This window comes from Lepidochelys kempii, chromosome 10 (genome assembly GCF_965140285.1).
Source record: "Lepidochelys kempii isolate rLepKem1 chromosome 10, rLepKem1.hap1, whole genome shotgun sequence".
NCBI lineage: Eukaryota > Metazoa > Chordata > Testudines > Cheloniidae > Lepidochelys > Lepidochelys kempii.
In genome coordinates, this window is record NC_136389.1 from 33,730,072 (window position 1) to 33,750,595 (window position 20,524).

General features: G+C 44.6%; 1 protein-coding gene across 2 annotated transcripts in view; it reads right to left on the minus strand.

The window, feature by feature from the left end:
- ADCY9 (adenylate cyclase 9) overlaps positions 1-20,524 on the minus strand; it is a 196,374-nt gene that overhangs the window by 147,220 nt on the left and 28,630 nt on the right. The gene's annotated exons all lie outside the window — the stretch shown is intronic.

Below are 20,524 nucleotides of genomic sequence, written 5' to 3' on the forward strand. Positions count from 1 at the left end.
AGCACATTGTGATGGGTGCATCAATTCCAAAGTTTGAGTGCTGTCTTGTAGAGGGAGGGAGATCTGGCAGCCCCTTGGTGGTTTATACAAAACATACAGGTCATATTAAGTCCATCATGACCTTTGCGTGTTGTTTTTGAAGAAAGGCAGAAAATTGTGCACAGGCACTCCTGACAGCCCTTAGCCCCAAAAAAGTGATATGGAAAGTCATTTCTGTGGAAGGCCATTTGTCCTGAACCTTGTGGTTGTGTGGGTGAGCTCCCCAGCATATTAGGGAAACATGTGGATCAGGGTGTTGAATGTGGATAGCGGGAGGAATGCTCTCACTTGTACTGCATCATGGTTGGTGCTGATAAAGTCCAGTCACTGTACCAGGGTTAGTATGCCACTACAATGAAGAGAACCTTGGAGAATACCCTGCGTGGAGTAGTCTGCACTGATAATGATCCTGCCTCACAGGTAAGCAGTAGGAAATCTCCTGTATGATGGTTGTATTGAGATATGGAAGTAGGCAATCTGTAGGTTCAGGGCTAGAAATTAATCTCCTTGCTCTAGAGCTGGTCCTAACTGCTGTGAAGTAGGGCAAAGTGACTTCTGAGTGGCGTGACAGGTGTATAGATGGCAGCTGGTGCTGTAAGGTATCATTGTTCAGGCCCTCTACCAGCTCATCAAAAGTGCTTATAAGAGGCAGTTTGAGAGGTCATGGACTGGGGTGCAGACTGTTCCCACTTTTGAGCCCCGGTCCTCTTACACTGTGGCTCATAACAGCACTGAGATGGTGGGTATCGAGAAGATTGTGACCTGTGGTGTGGTTGAAAGGTATATCTTCTCTTCTGTCCCACAGTCTAGATTCCTAAGGAGTGTAACGTGGTCCGAGAATCCTTCAGGATGTGGAGAGAAAATCTGTCTTCTCCTTCAAACTGGAAGTCTGTAGCTCTTTGGGCAATCTAGAGAAGTGTAGCCAAAAAAACCCACAAACACAGATGAGGAAGAGACGATTGCTCATTCTGTTTGAGGCCAAAGGCGGTAGAGAAGGAAGTGAAGGGCAACAAAAATGATTAGGGGTCTGGAACACATGACTTATGAGGAGAGGCTGAGGGAACTGGAGATGTTTAGTCTACGGAAGAGAAGAATGAGGGGGGATTTGATAGGTGCTTTCAACTACCTGAGAGGTGGTTCCAGAGAGGATGGTTCTAGACTATTCTCAGTGGTAGAAGAGGACAGGACAAGGAGTAATGGTCACAAGTTGCAGTGGGGGAGGTTTAGGTTGGATATTAGGAAAAACTTTTTCACTAGGAGGGTGGTGAAACACTGGAATGCGTTACCTAGGGAGGTGGTAGAATCTCCTTCCTTATAAGTTTTTAAGGTCAGGCTTGACAAAGCCCTGGCTGGGATGATTTAATTGGGGATTGGTCCGGCTTTGAGCAGGGGGTTGGACTAGATGACCTCCTGAGGTCCCTTCCAACCCTGATATTCTATGATTCTATGAAGTGAGGGGGGTTCGCCCGTGCAGTGCTAAATAGCCTCGAGGCAGACCACGAGGGAGGGAGGTCACATGCGCGGGCTCAACTGACACTGCTACCAAAAATCGCCAATTAGAGGCACAGGGGGCACATACACCTACAGTGGAGCACCCATAGGGACCTACTCAAAGAAGGAGAGAGACTTCGGGAGTGGGTGTTGCTGAAAAGGCAGCCCTTGGAATTGTAAAACTGGCAAGGTACCCAGGCTGCTCTGAAAGGTGCCTAATTAAAGATTCCTAGGAAAAGATGAAGAGGAGGAGGATGTTTTCCTGAGAGAAGGGAGAAGGCTCTGCAGGAAAAAACTGAGGAGAGTTATTACCTCACAGCCAGAGGCTGTTCCTGGGGATTATTATTGTGACATTCTGAGGTGCAATTCAGACCAGTGAGAGATTGTGTCACCGCTTGTCCTGTAACCTTGAGTGCCATAAAATGCTCTGTTACTGCAGCTCCATTTTTGGATGCTCCAAGCCAGCATACAAGTATGCACTGTGTTTCTATGTGTTGAGCAGCCCTGGTTCAGCAACTCTGACTCCAGCAGCCTGCTTGTTACACCACAGGCACACATTGGTCTCTACCAATCATAGTTACTACTAGCCAAGTGACCCCAACACACTCCCAGTCCCGAGTTTTCCCCAAATCATCTGCCCTGAAATGTCCAGCACTCTCCTGGAACATTCAGAGGAGCAATAAGGCCCGTTGCGCCTTTAAAAAGACACAGCAACTTGTTGCCTTAACTGGAGTTAACACTCACTTCTATTCAAACATAGCATTGGGTTGATTTAGATTAGAAGTAAAAAGTTTATTAATAAAAGAGGCAGCTTTTAAGTGAATTCCAGTATAAGGGATAAAATCAGAAATGATTACCCACACATACAAGTGAAAATGCTTTCTAGTAATTTATCAAAACTACAGTCTCAGTTTAAGGTAAGATTCTGACCACATCTCCTTCTAGCAAGATGGCTGACCACCCCTTTGGTCAAGATCTCCTATAAAGTCCAAAGTGCTTGGTTCCTTTGTCTTCTTAAGTGAAAGATCTTTGCTTAAGCAGGTTTCTCACCTATATTCAGTTCCCAGAGATGTCAACCCCTTTGGCTGAAGGGCCCACCTTTCTCAGCTTGCAAAATCTCTGGCCCCTTGTGTTTGTCCAGTAATAGATGTCAAGATGGCTTCTTCTCTCTCCTTATTTGTCCCGACTCAGGATGACCTCATTCTGTTCTTCCCTTCCTGTGTACTTCTCATTCCCCTTGTGACCTGTATGGAAATGGGGCTTCCATTGTTTTTGGTCACACCTGGCTTAACTTCACTGGAGATAGTTAGATAGATGTCTTCCTTCCTGTCAGGGAGAAAACCCTTTTTCCCCTGTTTGGTCACAGACTGTAAAGCAAAATATCTGAATATTCATAATTCCTCATATAGTGTTAATACATACATTTCACAACTGCATTAATCACCTGTGTCATTAGCTTTCATAAACGACTTTACTTGATATACTTTTATCGTACAGTAATACTGTGTACAGTTAATTCAATGACTTCTCATTTGAGGTTCAGAATCCCTTCTTTATAACCCAGTAAACCACCAAAATGTATTTTCAGATAAACTTCCTTTTCTCCTTCTGGAAGAGACGACATGTGGTCTGGTGGTTCATGCTGGTTCCGCTTCCCCTGGAAATAGATGAATCATTACCTCCTTCCCTACTTAGCATGATTGCTTTGTTTATCTTTCACGTAAATGCACCCTCATTGTCTCTATTCGCTGATCAGGCCAGTCAGAGAAATACATATTCCTTTGTCTAAAGAAGACTGCTTATACATTGCTTGTCAAACACATTTTAAGAACATAATTCTATCACATATTCATAACTTTCTGCACACATCTCATACATATATCACACAAGAATATTAATGATCAGTGAGTTATTTTTCCAATGATATTGCATGCCACCTGTTGGGTATATATCATGACAACTGTGTGTTAGATGTAGTGAGTATGGCAGGCTGGACAAGAGTTGCGGACACAGAATAGTGAACCACCAATGAGGGTTACAGTTATGCAGTGCAGCACTTCTCCTGCAGACAGTTACTGAGTTCTAGAAGGGAAAAACTGCAGAATGGCTTCTAAGCCAAAGACTGAAAAATAGGACTCGCTAGTAGTAGTAGTAACAGAAGTAGTACATACTAGGAAAATAAAATATAAGAAAGCATGAGCTGATATTGTATAAATAACAGCCCCTCCTAATGGTCTATGAGGGCAACAATTAAAGTCACAGAAGTTTATATCTACAAAATACATCATGTCAGCAGTATGGGATGAGCCTGATATTATATTAATACATTCTATGAAGATTATATTTGAGAACATTAAGAAAAAGAGTTTTCAAAAAAGACTAACATTCATATTTTGCAGTGAAGTTCAAAACTGCTGATATTCTGGATTTTTAATCAAAATGTTATAATTAAGGATACAATTTTGTTACAGAGGTCACAGATTTTGTGATTTTAAGAGACCTCCATGACAACTTTGGCTTCAGCCACACACCTTGGGGCAGAAGGGGACCCTGAAGCTGTCAGCCACTACATCCTGAAGTGGTCAGTCCCTCCCCCATGTAGCTTGGGCTTCAGCCTCCCTCCTTCCCCAACCCCACGCCACCCCAGTTATTTTTAGTAAAAGTCACGGACAGGTCACGGGCAGTAAACAAAAATTCACAGAAGTCTGTGACCTGTCTGTGACTTTTACTAAAATCTTAACCTTAGTTATAAGTCTGGGAAGAAAACCCAAGTTTTAGAAATGTATTTTTAAAAAAATCTCTCAAACTAAACCCTTTCATGCTAAGTTTCAGCCCAAACCAAGTTTTAATCTAAAATATAAACTTTTCAAAACTAAGATTTCATTGTAAACACAACAGATGCTAAGCTATACTAGTGCTACCTGATGCCATTGTAATAAACTCTTGAACGGCATAGGTGTGTGTCCTTACAATATTATTTCTACAGGGAAAAAAATTAAACATTAAGTTCAAAGGTCAGACTGATTCAGCCTGAGCTAAACTAGCTTTAAGTGGTGCACAGCTGTTATGCAATGTCAAAGTATACTGAAAGCTTCCGTTCCACTGGTTTCATGCCCAAATGGAAAACGGCCAGTTTTGACAATTTAGATATGCTGCAATAAAACTTTTGTAAGTACTACTAAACTCAAGAATTATGTTAAAATAACATTTAAGATCTTACTTAAATCCACAAAGGCAGGAAATTCAGATTTCTCTCATTCCACCCTTAATTTATGCCATGTGCCCAAATGCTTCAAGACCCTGAGTAAATTTGTCATACTTCTCTCAGACTCTTGCAACACACAGGTGCTATAGTGCACATTCCAAAGAAAGTGAGAAAAGTTAACTACACTTTTTCACTGTGACGACTAAGCTGAAAAACATTAACTCATATTAAGAGGAATTACAAACAACAAAAGAGAATGATACACTGTTTCAATTATATGCATATTATTTTCTAGTAGCAATGGGCCTGCGGATTTGCCACTTAAATGTATGCTTTTATGGTAAATATGTGTGAGGGTGGGTGAATGTGTGTGTGTTGTGCTGGGAGAGTTGATTTGTGAGAGGTTTGTGTTGTGCTGAGAGATTTGTGTGGATTTGGGAAAGTGGCAAATGAGGGGTGGGTACTGTCAGGAAGGATTGTGTGTGTTTGGGATTATTGTGTGTGCTGGTTGTGTTCTTTGGGTAATTTTGAAGAACTGTGGCAGTTAAACCACTATGGTAATCCCCCTACCATCTGTACAATCTCCCTTATACTTCGAAAAAACTGTTGCATGCAAATTAGCTGTAGAATAAGGGTTGTGGTAATTGATTGAGTTATCTCTGATATCACAAAGGTATAGGACTCTTGGCATGGCATAAATACATGCCTTGCTGTCATACAGGGGTTAATCTATAAAGTCAAAATGGCTATGAATTTAAAAACTGGATGGTAACAGACCGCAAATCGCAGTGATGATTGAACCTTGTGATATTGTGAACAAAAAGAGCTCTAGTTTAAACCATGCTTGTGTTTCCATCGTTTCAGACTGACTCAACATTCTAGGCTTCAGAATGACATATAGTGTGACAATCCTGGAATCTTATTATACAGACGTTATGGGAAAAGCCTTCTTATTACAAATGGATATGAAACATCATTAAAACTCAAGGAGTACTGGCCCTAATAGGATTTTAAATGGAATCAGTATGGCTTTTCCAATGAGCCACTTCCATGAACTTTGGCAATTTCCATTTCTCAGGAATCAGACATCACTTGAGGCAGGCCAAGACTCAGAGTATCCCTAGATCAGAGTATGGATTGAATGGTATGATTCAAAAATCTCTCTGTGCCCAATTCTCTGTGGGTCACTGGCACAGGAGACTGTAACAGATCAGAACTTATCACAGTGACTAGTCTTTTAAAGCAGTCTGAGATAGAGTACAGCCTTACTAATTAACACTTAGAACAATTTGCTGATTATTTGATTGACAGTAGCTCAAACTATAATAACTGGCTTATTTCTGAAATATTAACTTAGCTTTAAAAAATATGGTGTACAATCAACAAGCAATGTTGCACACTAAGAGAACACTGGAAATTTTTACACAGTAATTATTGCACTATAGCTACTTTTTATAACTTAATATCTTAACCATAATGTGTTTTTAAACGTTTAGCTTACATAATATGCCAACAAAATGCAAAGTAGCATGTCTTAAAGAGAAACTTCTGCAAGCACAAAAAATGAATCAAAACCAATGAGGGAAGAGGTGGATGCAAAAGGTATGTAATACGTTAACACATAGTTAAATCAATCTTTGTAATTGAGGTGAGGAAAAAAGAAAAAAACCCAGGCTAGAGACCTTAAAAACTAGAGTCAATTTTAACTGCAAAATTACCTAATTCTGGAAAGTAAGATGTTTGTGACTGTTTACTGTACAAAAGTCTAGCCTATTTTTTCCCTCCACCCTTACCTCTAGATTTCAAGTTGCTACACTGTGGTCATTTATGAGCTGGCACAACAAATTACTTTCCCTCCCCTAGGCTTCTGAAAAACTAACAATGTGAGTTAGTATAAGTAAATGTTTACTTTTTTTAATCTTTACAGCATCACAAGGCTGCACCAACAAGCCATGGGTTATTTTTCCCAACAAGTAAATGGGCTTGGGCAGCTACAGTTTTGTCAAAAAAATTGTTTCCTTTTATGGATCACAGTGTCAACGACAGTGGAAATTGGAGGAGAATACAGAAACAATCGATGTTGCATGTTAAGGCATGGCTAGTCTCTCCGGCAAAAACTAAACCATCTTCACATAGCAATCCTGATGTATTCTTTGCTGTTACTGAAAAAAAAAATGAAAAATAGATTCTTCGTAAACAATAAATCAGGTAATGACCTCATCACGAAGTAATCAAAGCATGAAACAGATGCACCAAAAAGGTGATATATTAGCTTACGAAGTTTCTCCTGTTTTAAACCCTATCACTCCAGAGCCAGTCAGAGTTGAAGCAACACCAGTTAACTTGGTATAACTTTCTGTGCTGTGCTCAGTCAATCAGAAACATCAATGGAAACAGATAGCACTGGAGAGTGAGAAGCAGAGAGGGTCACTGCAAATACAGTCTCTACATATCAACCAGAGAGTGACTACAATTCTCTAAGGGTATGTCTACACTACGGAATAAGGTCGAATTTATAGAAGTCGTTTTTTTAGAAATCTGTTTTATATATTCAACTGTGTGTGTCCCGACAGAAAGTGCTCTAAGTGCATTAAGTGCAGTAACTTGGCAGAGTGCTTCCACAGTACCGAGGCTAGCATCGACTTCCGGAGTGTTGCACTGTGGGTAGCTATCCCACAGTTCCCGCAGTCTCTGCTGCCCATTGGAATTCTGGGTTGAGATCCCAATGCCTGATGGGGCTAAAACATTGTCGCGGGTGGTTCTGGGTACATATCGTCAGGCCCCCGTTCCCTCCCTCCCTCCGTGAAAGCAAGGGCAGACAATTGTTTCGTGCCTTTTTTCCTGAGTTACCTGTGCAGACACCATACCACGGCAAGCATGCAGCCCGCTCAGGTAACCGTCACCCTATGTCTCCTGGGTGCTGGCACACGCGGTACTGCATTGCTACACAGTAGCAGCAACCCATTGCCTTCTGGCAGCAAACGGTGCAATATGACTGGTAGCCGTCATTGTCATGTCCGAGGTGCTCCTGGCCACGTCGGCCAGGAGCGCCTGGGCAGACATGGGCGCAGGGACTAAATTTGGAGTGACTTGACCAGGTCATTCTCTTTAGTCCTGCAGTCAGTCCTATTGAACCGTCTTATGGTGAGCAGGCAGGCGATACGGATTGCCAGCAGTCATACTGTACCATCTTCTGCCGGGCAAGCAAGAGATGAGGATGGCTAGCAGTCGTATTGCACCATCTTCTGCCGGGCAGGCAAGAGATGAGGATGGCTAGCAGTCGTATTACACCATCTTCTGCCGGGCAGCCATGAGATATGGATGGCATGCAGTCCTTCTGCACCGTCTGCTGCCAGCCAAAGATGTAAAAGATAAATGGAGTGGATCAAAACAAGAAATAGACCAGATTTGTTTTGTACTCATTTGCTTCCCCCTCACCCCCGTCTAGGGGACTCATTCCTCTAGGTCACACTGCAGTCACTCACAGAGAAGGTGCAGCAAGGTAAATCTAGCCATGTATCAATCAGAGGCCAGGCTAACCTCCTTGTTCCAATTAGAACAATAACTTAGGTGCACCATTTCTTATTGGAACCCTCCGTGAAGTCCTGCCTGAAATACTCCTTGATGTAAAGCCACCCCCTTTGTTGATTTTAGCTCCCTGAAGCCAACCCTGTAAGCTGTGTCGTCAGTCGCCCCTCCCTCCGTCAGAGCAACGGCAGACAATCGTTCCGCGCCTTTTTTCTGTGCGGACGCCATACCAAGGCAAGCATGGAGGTCACTCAGCTCACTTTGGCAATTAGGAGCACATTAAACACCACATGCATTATCCAGCGGTATATGCAGCACCAGAACCTGGCAGAGCGATACCGGTCGAGGAGGCGACATCAGCGCCGTCACATGAGTGATCAGGACATGGACACAGATTTCTCTGAAAGCCTGGGCCCTGCCAATGCATGCATCATGGTGCTAATGGGGCAGGTTCATGCTGTGGAACGCCGATTCTGCGCTCGGGAAACAAGCACAGACTGGTGGGACCGCATAGTGTTGCGGGTCTGGGACGATTCCCAGTGGCTGCGAAACTTTCGCATGCATAAGGGCACTTTCATGGAACTTTGTGACTTGCTTTCCCCTGCCCTGAAGCACATGAATACCAAGATGAGAGCAGCCCTCACAGTTGAGAAGCGAGTGGCGAAAGCCCTGTGGAAGCTTGCAATGCCAGACAGCTACCGGTCAGTTGGGAATCAATTTGGAGTGGACAAGTCTACTGTTGGGGCTGCTGTGATGCAAAGTAGCCCACGCAATCAAAGATCTGCTGATATCAAGGGTAGTGACCCTGGGAAATGTGCAGGTCATAGTGGATGGCTTTGCTGCAATGGGATTCCCTAACTGTGGTGGGGCCATAGACGGAACCCTGTCTTAGCACTGGAGCACCAAGCCGGCAAGTACATAAACCGCAAGGGGTACTTTTCAATAGTGCTGCAAGCCCTGGTGGATCACAAGGGACGTTTCACCAACATCAACGTGGAATGGCCGGGAAAGGTACATGACGCTCGCATCTTCAGGAACTCTGGTCTGTTTCAAAAGCTGCAGGAAGGGACTTTATTCCCAGACCAGAAAATAACTGTTGGGGACGTTGAAATGCCTATATGTATCCTTGGGGACCCAGCCTACCCCTTAATGCCATGGCTCATGAAGCCGTACACAGGCAGCCTGGACAGTAGTCAGGAGCTGTTAAACTACAGGCTGAGCAAGTGCAGAATGGTGGTAGAATGTGCATTTGGACGTTTAAAGGCGCGCTGGCGCAGTTTACTGTCTCGCTTAGACCTCAGCGAAACCAATATTCCCACTGTTATTACTGCTTGCGGTGTGCTCCACAATATCTGTGAGAGTAAGGGGGAGATGTTTATGGCGGGGTGGGAGGTTGAGGCAAATCGCCTGGCTGCTGTTTACGCACAGCCAGACACCAGGGCGGTTAGAAGAGCACAGGAGGGCGCGGTACGCATCAGAGAAGCTTTGAAAACCAGTTTCATGACTGGCCAGGCTATGGTGTGAAAGTTCTCTTTGTTTCTCCTTGATGAAACCCCCCGCCCCTTGGTTCACTCTACTTCCCTGCAAGCTAACCACCCTCCCCTCCTCCCTTTAATCATTGCTTGCAGAGGCAATAAAGTCATTGTTGCTTCACATTCATGCATTCTTTATTCATTCATCACACAAATAGGGGGATGACTACCAAGGTAGCCCAGGAGGGGTGGTGGAGGCGGGAAGGAAAATGCCACACAGCACTTTAAAAGTTTACAACTTTAAAATTTATTGAATGCCAGCCTTCTTTTTTATTGGGCAATCCTCTGTGGTGGAGTGGCTGGTTGGCCGGTGGCCCCCCCACCGCATTCTTGGGCGTCTGGGTGTGGAGGCTATGGAACTTAGGAAGGAGGGCGGTTGGTTACACAGGGGCTGTAGTGGCAGTCTGTGCTCCAGCTGCCTTTGCTGCAGCTCAACCATACACTGGAGCATACTGGTTTGGTCCTCCAGCAGCCTCAGCATTGAATCCTGCCTCCTCTCATCATGCTGCCGCCACATTTGAGCTTCAGCCCACCACTTACTCTCTTCAGCCCGCCGCCTCTCCTCCCGGTCATTTTGTGCTTTCCTGCACTCTGACATTATTTGCCTCCACGCATTCGTCTGTGCTCTGTCAGTGTGGGAGGACAGCATGAGCTCAGAGAACATTTCATCACAAGTGCGTTTTTTTTTTCTTTCTAATCTTCATTAGCCTCTGGGAAGGAGAAGATCCTGTGATCATTGAAACACATGCAGCTGGTGGAGGAAAAAAAAGGGACAGCGGTATTTAAAAAGACATTTTATAAAACAGTGGCTACAGTCTTTCAGGGTAAACCTTGCTGTTAACATTACATACATAGCACATGTGCTTTTGTTACAAGGTCGCATTTTGCCTCCCCCTATCGCGTGGCTACCCCCTCAACCCTCCCCCCTCCCCGTGGCTAACAGCGGGGAACATTTCTGTTCAGCCACAGGCAAACAGCTCAGCAGGAACGGGCTCCTCTGAATGTCCCCTGAAGAAAAGCACCCTATTTCAACCAGGAGACCATGAATGATATCTTACTCTCCTGAGGATAAAACAGAGAGATAAAGAATGGATGTTGTTTGAATGCCAGCAAACATACACTGCAATGCTTTGTTGTACAATGATACCCGAGTACGTGTTACTGGCCTGGAGTGGTAAAGTGTCCTACCGTGGAGGACGCAATAAGGCTGCCCTCCCCAGAAACCTTTTGCAAAGGCTTTGGGAGTACATCCAGGAGAGCCGCAAATGCCAGGGCAAAGTAATCCTTTCACATGCTTGCTTTTAAACCATGTATAGTATTTTAAAAGGTACACTCACCAGAGGTCCCTTCTCTGCCTGCCGGGTCCAGGAAGCAGCCTTGGGTGGGTTCGGAGGGTACTGGCTCCAGGTCCAGGGTGAGAAACAGTTCCTGGCTGTCGGGAAAACCGGTTTCTCCGCTTGCTTGCTGTGAGCTATCTACAACCTCATCATCATCATCATCTTCTTCGTCCCCAAAACCTGCTTCTGTGTTACCTCCATGTCCATTGAAGGAGTCAAACAACATGGCTGGGGTAGTGGTGGCTGAACCCCCTAAAATGGCATGCAGCTCATCATAGAAGCGGCATGTTTGGGGCTCTGACCCGGAGCGGCCGTTCGCCCCTCTGGTTTTCTGGTAGGCTTGCCTCAGCTCCTTAAGTTTCACGCGGCACTGCTTCGGGTCCCTGTTATGTCCTCTGTCCTTCGTGCCCTGGGAGATTTTGACAAAGGTTTTGGCATTTCGAAAACTGGAACGGAGTTCTGATAGCACGGATTCCTCTCCCCATACAGCGATCAGATCCCGTACCTCCTGTTCAGTCCATGCTGGAGCTCTTTTGCGATTCTGGGACTCCATCATGGTCACCTGCAGCTTGCCACAATGGCCAAACAGGAAATGAGATTCAAAAGTTCGCAGTTCTTTTCCTGTCTACCTGGCCAGTGCATCTGAGTTGAGAGTGCTGTCCAGAGCGGTCACATTGGAGCACTCTGGGATAGCTCCCGGAGGCCAATACGGTTGAATTGTGTCCACAGTACCCCAAATTCGACCCGGCAAGGCCAATTTAAGCGCTAATCCACTTGTCAGGGGTGGAGTACGGAAATAGATTTTAAGAGCCCTTTAAGTCAAACTAAAGGGCTTCATCGTGTGGACGGGTGCAGGTTTACATCGATTTGACGCTGCTAAATTCGACCTAAAGTCCTAGTGTAGACCAGGGCTTAGAGCCACAATTCTGAATTCATAGTATTACGGATTGCTACTCAAATTTGAAAAACATAGATTAGGGGAAAATATATTGTTTTATCCAGGTTAAAAAATTCTTGCAACCCTTTCGTTGAGAAACTCTGGCTTTGGAGCAGGGTGTCAGAGAGCGAGCTGCGGCAGGGTCAGCCTTCCAGCAACACAATGGACACAGCTGATCCTACACTCCCTGATTTGTGGGGGAGCAGAGTTAGATACTACTTGACCAAGTAACAGCCATGGCTTGCTGGCTGCTCAACATTTTCCATGTCCATAGCTGCACTAGGTCCTGCTTCCTGCCTAGCCTGCTCTTGTGCCCGCTTCAGTTCCTGCTCTTCTCCATTCTCGACACCCTGGCTCTGCTTCCTGACCATGTGTTCAGCTCACCCATTGGCTCTGGCTTTCGGCTTCTGATCTCTGGTTCTGACCCTGAGCTCTGCTCTCGATTATACTCCCGGGTATCCTGTGGTTCTTATTCTTTATTCTAGCTTGGCTCTGCTCTAATCTCCACACCTGGTCACCGCCATGGCTCTGACCATTAGGCCCAATACACTCTCCTGGAGACTTCCAGTCCCTCGCTAGGACATCTTGAAGAATTCATCCGAGCCATGGCAATTGTTTTCGATGACCTGAATTGAACCCACTCTGCCAAGAGTGTACTTCAGAACCTATGGCAGGGCACTAGACCAATAGCCAGGTTCACTGTGGAATTCCTGGGCTTAGCGGTCAACAGTAGATGGAACAAGACAGTACAGCACTACCATTTCCAGCATGGCTTGAATGAAGAAATCAAGGACAAGCTAGTGCAAGTAGAGGCACCATCCATCCTAGATGCTCTGATCAAGCTGTGCATTAGCATAAACAATCACCTGGCTGAACGCCAACTAGAAAGGGAATCCAGTTTTCAACCCCCACACAACGACCACATTCAACTCTGCCTTAATGATGCAGAAAGGAGCCAGCAACGAGTCTTAAACTTGTGCCTACAGTCCATGAAACTGGGCACTACAACCAAGGGTGCCCTGGTTAGACTGTCCCGGTCAGGAAAGCCCCTTTTGTGAACCGGTACCCTGGCCATAGTCAACCAATGAGCTGTCGGTTATGACATCCTGGCAGGATGTATTTACTTCCTCTCAGAACCGGAACTCCAGATGCTCTGGGAATAACTCCATGAGAAATTTAGAGAGGGCGTTTATTCGTCCTTTTAAGTCTCTGACGAGGTACCCAATCCTTTTCATGGCAAAAAAAGGACGATTCCCCACACCCGTATTGAGTACTGGACTCTGAACGAGAATTCTGTTGCCGCTTATTAATGAACTTCTTGAAAGATTTTGCTTGGCCAGGGTTTTTTCTAAACTGAACCTCTACAGAGTCTACAATCTGTATCGTACCAGAGAATGCAATGAGTGAAAGACGGCGCTCCACATTTGATATAAGCATTTTGAGTTTTTAGTTATGGCATTTGGGTTATGTAATGCTCCAGCTATGCTTCAGCATTTTGTGAATGACGTTTTCCGGAACATGCTAGACCAATTTGTTGTTATTTATTTGGATGATATTCTTGTCTTCTCTGAAAACCAAAAGATAGATAAGTAACACGTCCTTGTCCTTGACCAACTTGGCCAGAATTGCCTTTATGTCAAACCGGAAAAATGCAAATTCGACAAGGACACTATCGAGTTCCTCAGTTATACCATTTCCATCTGAAGTCCTACCAATGGACCCACGGAAAGTATCTGTCATCATGGAGTAGAGCGCCCAAAAGATGTAAAGAAGGTTCCACAGTTTCTCAGATTTACCAATTATCGGCCCTTCGTTAAAAGATTCTCCCAGCTAGCATAACTGATAACTGCACTTCTCCAAAAATGGGTTCATTTTGTCTGTTCGATGGAGGTACAGTCTGCCTTTGACCAGCTAAGAAAGCCTTCACATCAGCTCCCATTCTTGTGCATCCAGACCCATTGGTCATTTTTCTTTCCCAGGTTTGATTTCATCATTGCCTACCAGTGCCACTCTGGATCATGAAAAGGGAAAACAGCTGCTCTTTTTCACCAGGACAAATACACAAACCAAACATGGCACCCCAAAACTGTATTTGTGGAACTACAGCCCAGGATTTGCTGTCCCTTATTTGGACTCTATTCCCAAAAAACACAGGTGGACAAAATCTGTCAGACACTTGATACCTCTGACACCCATTCAGCTCAGATTTCCATTTGCATGATGGTCTACTGTATTTTGAGAAATGTCTTTACATTCTGGAAGCTCAGCCCAGGCTCAAAGTGGTAAGAATGTGCTATCAGATGCTCGTTGCCAGCCATTTTGGCCTCAGTAAGACTTAGGACTTGGTGATACAAAGTATCTGTTGGCCATGGTTCAAGTACTGACATGAAAAAATATGTTGGCTCTTCTGACCTGTGTTGTCAGAGAAAGTGCCCATATGCTAAATTGTTCCGTCTACTCCACCCCTGCCCACCTCACTTCAGTACTCATCCATGTTCTTGTTGGGCTTCATTGTAGAACTACCCTGTTCCCAACATTGGGGAGTACTGTCATCCTTGTATCCATTGATATTTTCACTAAGATGGCACATTTTACTTTCTTTTGCTCTCTCACTACCGCTCAGGTGCCAGTCAATTTTCCTAAACCATGTTTTTTGGCTCCAGAGACTGCCAACCAGACTAATGTCTCAGTGGAGCCCACAGTTCATTTCCTAGTTTGATATAAACCCACAGGGCAACACGCAGACAGAGCAGGTAAAGCAATCTCTCAGGGAAAAAAGATGATATTGCAGATTCTTAGATCCAAAACTCTAGGCAAATTCTCACGGGTGCTGCTTTGGTGCCAAATACAGGCTATATTGACAGGGGGAAACAAAAGAACGCTGAAAAGAGAAATTCCTGAAGAGACCACTGAGGTGTGGCCATCATCAGTGGCAGCTGAGGGAGTATCTTGACAGCAATTCTATTGTCCTATGCTAATAGCCTTCAGCCCAGGGGAATCCTGGGGGAGGGACGGAAGAGAAGAAACTTGCCTATTTGACTTCTGGATTGGGAAGTCAAATGGACTGGGCCACCTAGGCAAAAAGATCCTATTTACTTAACTGGAAGGTTGTCAAAGGCTGATGCATGAATTACCTTTTAGCAATTACCTTTCAGACCAAATTTGAGGACTAGCCTAAAGGTTCCAATCCCAATGAGTGGTATTGCAGAGCAGGAGAAACATACCATTAGAGAGGCCTGCTGCTAGAAGTATTAAGGTATTCTACTCCACCTGGCTCTTTGGGGAGACACTGAGTTGCATCAATACAAAGATTGTATCACCAGCCTGTACTGCTTCCCTGAGATGAAAAAATGCAAAGAGCATACAATGTTAGAGCTACAATGGCAGGGCCAACTGACGGGGTTCCGGGGAGTGGCTAGCAGCAGCAGTGGCTAAAGCAGTCCCAAAAAGCAGATTTGCCTTTTTCTGCAGTAGTAACGGCTTTCCAACAGTAGCTTCAGCTTTCCCTGACTGCCTTTTCACTTCAAAACAAAAACAATTCAATGTAAGCATCTGCCAAGGAGTCCAGACTCTACTGTGTCCTGGAACAAAACAGGAGGCATTTTCTATTCAGACGAGTAGTGAATAGGACTCTCTATGGGGACCCACCCCCCAAGACTGAAGGATGAATTTCACAGTATGTGGTTTGAAAGATTATTCATGATTTTGGCTGAATGCTCAATTTAGATCAGCTGTTCTCAAACTTCATTGCACCGCAAACCCTTTCTGACATCAAAAATTACTACATGACCCCAGGGGGGGTGCTGAAGCCTGAACTTGCCTGAGCCGCACCACCTTGGGCAAGTGGGGCGAAAACCTGAGTCCCACTGCCCCCAGGCAGAGGGGCCAAAGCCCAAGGGCTTCAGCCCCAGGTGGGGGGCCTGGAACCTGAGCCCCACCACCCCGGGCTGACACCCTCGGGCTTTGGCGCTGGCTCTAGGTAGTGGGGCTCAAGCTTTTGCTTCAGCCCCAGGCCCCAGCAAGTATAACGCCAGCCTTGGCAACCCCATTAAAATGGGGTCGCAATCCACAGTTTGAGAACGGCTGATTTAGATGATCTGCCAAGCTGTTCTAAATACCGGGAAAGTGGGAGGCTATGAGATACATTGCATTACTGATACAAAAGTCCCAAAGATCTATTGCTTCTTGACAGATGATCTGATCTGGCCCCTTCTTGTCTGTTCATGTAGAACATCCCCACAGTGTTGTCTGTTAGGATTTGTAAGGTAGCTCCATTGGTATGAGGGAGAAAAACCTGACATGCCAGGTGAATAGCCTGCAACTCTTGTACATCAACATGTAGGACGAGATCTTAATTCATCCACAGACCTTGATCTGTAAGCTCCTTAGATGAGCTCCCCAACCCAGCAAGGAAGTGTCCATAACTACAGTCACAGTGGGCAGAGGAGGAGCAAAGGGAATTCCCATACACATGATAAGATCCATCCACCCGTGTCGAGAGGCAAAGACTCTTGCAGGTAGCATGTCTAGATGGAGAGTAAAGAGACTTCAACCAGCCCTGCAACTTTCTAAAATGAAATCTGGCATGCTTAGTCACATACATGCAGGAAGCCATGTGTTCCAGAAGCCTTAGACAGCTTCTTACTGTTGTGAACAGATGGACTTTGAGATTCGCACAAATACACCGTATTGTCTGGAACCTGGCTTGTGGCAAGAATGCCCAGCCACTGTAGAGTTGAGGATTGTCCCTATAATTGTTTCCACTATACTAGAGGGGGGAAAAGATTTGTCCTCATTAATCAATGGGCCCAGATACTGGAAAAGAGACTGGATCTTCGTAAGACTGACTTCCATTTGATGTTTGGAATGATCGCAAACCAGTCTGCCATCCAGGTAGGGAAATACCTGCACCCATATTTTCCTTAGAAATGCTGCTACCAGGCATTTCATTTAAAAACTTGTGGGGGCTGCTAACAGGCTAAAGAGCCAGACTGCAAACTGATAAGTGCTGTGAACAACAAATCTTTGGAACTTCCTGTCACTCTGGTGGACAGCCACATGAAAATATGAATCCCTCAAGTCGAAGGGGATACTGGAAGCCAGGGGACTTTTGATGTGAAATTTTGTCATCCTTCTGTATTTGTTTGAATCTCTCAGGTCCAGAATGTGTCAAAGACCTCCTTTTGCCATTGGAATCAGAAGATTCCAGCTGGAATAGCAATCCTTCCCCGATGGAGAGGAGGCACCTCTACTGTGGCTCCCACTTGGAAAGAAGACTGTACTTCTTGGAGAAGAACAGACTCATAGAATTACCCCTGATGAGGACTAGGAGAGGGTTGGGAGGGAGGGATAGATATAAACTGCAGGATGTATCCCAGTTCAATCTGTGCTAATGAGGGACCAAGCATGTGGCAATTAACAAACTGCTGGAAAAAATAGGGACAGGAGAACCTGTAATATGGTCAGCTGGTACCCTGTCCTCAACAAAACATTTGAACAGCCTGCTTAGATACTGCAGCCTGTCTCAAGGAACACACATTAGAAAAAAGAGGAAGAGATGGTGTTGCTATTCTCCTGTGTATCTTGGCCCATTTTCCAAACTAATCCAGGTGCTTAAGCGGGTAGGATGAGTACCTCTGAAGAGGCTGAGGGCAAAACTGCTTCCTTTTAGGAAGAGGTGTCTAAATACCCAAGAATTTCAACGTGGCTCTGGAATCCTTGAGACTATCACCTCATCAGTCTTTTGAGAGAAGATGGTAGGACCTTAAAAGGGAAGATCCTGGATTGTCTGCTGAATGACTGGCTGAACGACTGCCAACATCTGCACATAGTTAGTGTGGACATCTTGACTCTAGACACCAAGTCAGCTCCATTCAAAGCTGCTTGCAGAGAGGTTCTAGCCACTAGTTTATCCTCTATTCTGGCCTGAAAATTATGCCTACTCTCCTCTGACAACTTGTCCAAGAACTTTAGAATGTTCTCCCACATTGAGAAATTGTATCTAGTCAATAAAGTCTGCAGAGTGGAGATATGATACTGAAGCCCAGATGTGTTCTTTCTTCTACCCCAAAGGACAAAGAAACAAAAATGTGATTCTTCATTCCATGCTAATACCACTAAGGAACCTGGCAAAGGATGAGTGTAAAAATGTTCATATCCTTGAAAAGGGACACGATACCAACTCACAGTTCACTTAGCTGTTGGGGGTAGAAAAGCACCAGTGTTTGCCACAAGTACTTTTGAAGGCTCCAGAATGGCCTCATGAGGTAAACTCACTCATCTGAAAAACACTGCTGAACTTAGAATATCCACTAGTCTGTGGAAGCTCTCCTGAACCACCTCAACTTGAATGTCAAGAGAGCTAGGTACTTTCTTTAACATTTCTTGAAATGTCTTGAAGTTGTCATGGACAAGAGAGGAATCCCCAGACATTGTGAGCTAATCCAGTGATGAGAAGGATGAGTTCAAAGAGGATTGAGTTTAAACCTTTTATAATGATAAGGCTTCTGGAGGAGCCTGTGTTTCTTACTTGATACTGATATCAATGTTAAACGCAGGAGCCTTAATGTGTTCACGGGATTTGGCTCAGAGTCTGCTAGTTGACTTTGCAGCAGAAGGAATGGGAGAGGACCATGAATGGGAGGCATGCCCCAAGAGTTCCAAAAAGGCCAGTGCTATGTCATGGAACTCTAGCCATAACTGCCCCATGAGTCTTGGTATCTGGAACATCTTCCAAAATCAGACAATTCCAGGACCAGGATCTTCCCAGGGATGATGATGTCTGTCAAAGCCTTTTATCCCAGGAAGATGGTGCCAAGGAGCCAACCTCAGACTCTGAAGAGGAACTGAAGTCGTTTACAGGCCACAGTTGTGCTGCGCTCCTTGATGTCAGAGATGGAGAACACCTGACTGGATGACACTGGTCCGAGGAACAACATACTGGGTTTACCCCTCAACTGGACAGGCGAGAAAGAGTTGGATGTTCTTAGGCCTTGACTGTCAACGGTACTGTGATCTGCTGTTCTTGCCTTGAAGTAGCATGGGACTCTTCTACTGACAATGAGTGTGCCAGAGCCTGCAGAAGGACCAGTACTAATATATCTGCCTCCTGCACAACTGTAGAATCCACACTGAGAGACAAAGCAAGGCTCTTTCTGCTACATAAGCCTCAAGTATTGTCAGCACTGCAGTAAGAGTTGGCCTTGATGGCTACGAAGCCAGCGCTGAAGCCGACGACTTGAGCCAGAGCAAAGCAGAGGCCAGTACTGGGGAGCATCACCTACCTGCCTTATCTACTGCTCTGCTGGTAGATGGCACTAGGTATCTCAATCTCCTGTCAGGATGTGCTCACCAGATCGCTTATGCTTTTTCCTCAGCAGTGGAGAAAGCCATCCTTTTGATGATCTTCTCTGGGGGAAAACAGTAATGACCAGAGGGGCATTCTTAGGCAAACCATTCTCAGCATCCGCATCAAGCAGGAAAGACACGGTGACCAGAAACAGCTCAATTCACCCAGATAGTGCTTCTCCGGTTTAATACATTAATTTTAAAATAGAAAACATGTTTTGATATATTAATTTTTTCTAATGTATCCAGTACATTTAAGGTAGTTTTATTTAATAAAACATTAAAATGCTGTTTTTGTACATTTTTAATTGAATTAGAATTTCCATCCAAATAGAGCTTGACATAAGTAGCAAGTAAAAAATTAATCATCTACTTCAACATTAAGATATACAATTGCTTAAATAAATACGTATAGATATGTTGTATCCTCCTGGTTAGCAAAACAAACAAACAAACAAAGCACCAAATGTAATGTGAAGGCTATATTTCACATTAAACCGCTTTGATTTAAATCAATGCGCCCTACCCAAAATCAAGCATTACTAAACTGAGGAAATTTAGAATGAAACTTAAAAGAAATCCAAACATGTTTACATATGAAAAAGCAAATTTACAGAAACAAACCTTCACTCCAGCCTGTAACAATGCCATGCAATAAGCATACAAGTATGGATGACTGCACAACAGTGTTTATAGTACCAGGATAGATTAACCAGATGTCTAAGAAACAAGGGTTTTCCCCTACTTTCATGGTGTAAATCTGTGTTTTTCCGTACTTTAACTTCTTCTAACTTCATTAGATGGTTGAGGATAATTCCAATGGCCCTGTAATTTTTTTACTATTATATTACAGATATATACTCGACCTTTAACACCATTGCAAGAGTTATTTAGTAATTTTCTTGATGTTTTTTAAATAAAAAAAAAAACAACCAACCATATATGTACACTGAACAACAAACCCCAAAGAGAACATTGCCATGTTTTTTATGTGTGGTACCATCCTCCCTCCTTGCCCCCGACATTCCTTCACATGACTCACTCTTGAGTTCCCTTTCCCAGCGTTTCCCAAACTTTCCTGCATACCATCCTCAAACATTCCCCCCCT